The sequence below is a fragment of the Rhagoletis pomonella genome, unplaced genomic scaffold (assembly GCF_013731165.1).
Source record: "Rhagoletis pomonella isolate Grant_MI unplaced genomic scaffold, Rhpom_1.0 Rhpom_scaffold_00001, whole genome shotgun sequence".
In the NCBI taxonomy this organism is placed as follows: domain Eukaryota; kingdom Metazoa; phylum Arthropoda; class Insecta; order Diptera; family Tephritidae; genus Rhagoletis; species Rhagoletis pomonella.
The window spans coordinates 72,911,815-72,914,197 of NW_023458555.1; positions in this window are offsets into that span (position 1 = coordinate 72,911,815).

Consider the following 2,383-nt stretch of genomic DNA (forward strand, 5'->3'; position numbering starts at 1 on the left):
CACCTTTTAAATATTTGGCAATCCTGCCTTTAAAAATAAGAAACCTAATTGGTTTGGCCACTGATGGAGCCAATGTTGTGCAGAAACCGATTCATTTTATATAAAGTGCACATGCCACTCACTTCACCTTTGCTCAAGCTACGCTTGTAAAAAATATATGGGCAAAACTAAAAAACAGGTGACCTTTGTGCTATTTAGCTTTATTTTCATTGTTGTAATCTATATCAAGCTGGTTGCTTTTGAATATAAATCATAGACGTATACTTGAAGCCTCAAACAAATTTTGAATCAATTTGTTGCATAACTTTTGAGTTATAGATGTATTAATTCAAAAAAATATTAAAAACAAGTGAATTTTTTATGTAACTTTTAAGAGGAGAAAAATTAATTATGTCATAACTTTTGAAGCATTGAAATTTTATGAGCATTTAGTACTTATGTACACTTCGTATGTATGTAGTTGGCAACTCTTGCAGCAATGTGCCCAGAGGCAGGTTTTGAGACGGTTAAGGGGTTATAATTGCTTATTGTCTGGACGTTCGTCGATACCATGATACAAAAATGTTTTTCTTGTGCTTGCCGTAATTGCGATCGAAAACATAATACGCTATTTTGTCGCGAAAGCCAAACCAGCAGCTTCCAGCTCTCAGGAGAGCACAAAAGTCATCGAGGCTACCCCAGGGATGATAAATGAGTTTTTTAATTTTGTACCAAATGGCCAAAAAAAGTGTACTAAATAAGCCGAGAAAATACCAACATTTAAAAGACCATACATACATAGTTACAGTGAAACCCGCTTAAGTACCCACCGCTTAAGTACCTAACCCGCTTAAGTAACCAATATTTTTGGGCAATGTGAATTTTTGAATATAATCTGAAGAAAATCTCTCTCTTAAGTACCTCCCCGCTTATTTACCCAACCCGCTTAAGTACCTCAATTTTTTGTACCCCATTCACCATTTTACTTATGATTTTCCTCTTTTAAGTGCTCTTTTAAAATTCCTTAAAATATTTACATATTTTGAATCTCAGGGGCAGCGATACGCACCTCCGGCAAAAAAATTATAAAAAATCCACGGTAATTTTTAGCCACTTGAAACTTGCACATTACGCTAAAATTGAATGGGCTATAAAACTGTATACTCAAAAAATACATCTGAAAAAAAATTTTAATTTTCATGAATTTTTTTCTTTATGTGTTCTATAAAATCTTAAGCTTAGGTTCACATGGTATTTGTTAGGGAATGAACTGTATTTGAATCGAAAAATCTTAAATAAATACGTATACTTCATTAAATGTTTATGTTTTAATTATTTAAATATATGTAACTACATCAATAATTACATTACATATTTATGTAAGTTAACAAAAAGATGTAACTACATCAATAATTATGTTCGCTTAAGTACCCGCATCGCGGTATTTAAGCGGGTTCTTTTAAGTACCGAACCCGCCTAAGTACCTCAAAAAGCTGACATTTTTCGTGAGGTACTTAAGCGGGTTTTACTGTACATATACATATGTTTTTAGATTTTCTGTATAAAAATCATGATATAAAACATGGCGTGTCGAAGGTGGAAAACATAAGTGCAAATCAATTGTTTGAAAAGGCCACCAAAACGACAGGGTAATCAACAAATGCATAAAAGGTATACTTATTATCTAAGTGCTAGTAGTATCAAAATAATTAAAAAAAATACCGTTGCATTTAACGGAATGGAAGTTTCACAAAAATATTCCAATTTATAGAAATAAACAAGTTAATAGCAGTGCTCTCGTACCTAAAATCTTGCAAAGTGGGGGAAATCGAGAGCGCAAAATGGCACTGGAATCTGCCACTTTCTGCTGGAAAAAATTTTACCTGCGAAAACTTACCAGTAAAAAAGTCTGCTGACCGCACACTTGTGTTCGTGAATAAACAAAAGAAAGGAAGAAAAGTTTAGTTTAGTTAATTTACTATTAATCTCTAATTTTCTAATTTCCGTGCGTCAACTATGGCTGCCCTATAAAATGTTTCAACTGTACCATATTTTTCCCAGAAATATACGAAAATAGATAATAATGCTGAAAGATTCTGACCGAATTTGTCAGTTGATCGTTAAAACGAAAATGGGATAATTTAAAAGGCACATTAGTAGCTATATCTACTTAATTTTTGTGAAACAAGGAAGGGTGCTTGGAGGAGATTCTTTTATTATTGAACGCGTCATAATATGGGATCAAAAATATTTGTTAGAAAAAAACTTATTCATTCCGAGATAATTCATTTATATGTGAAAAATATTTTTCCTATACAAAAGTATTCCAAATTCCAAATTGGGGACAATGCACCAAGCGGATAATAAATTACCAACTGAACCACCTATTGCAACTGTGAAAGTT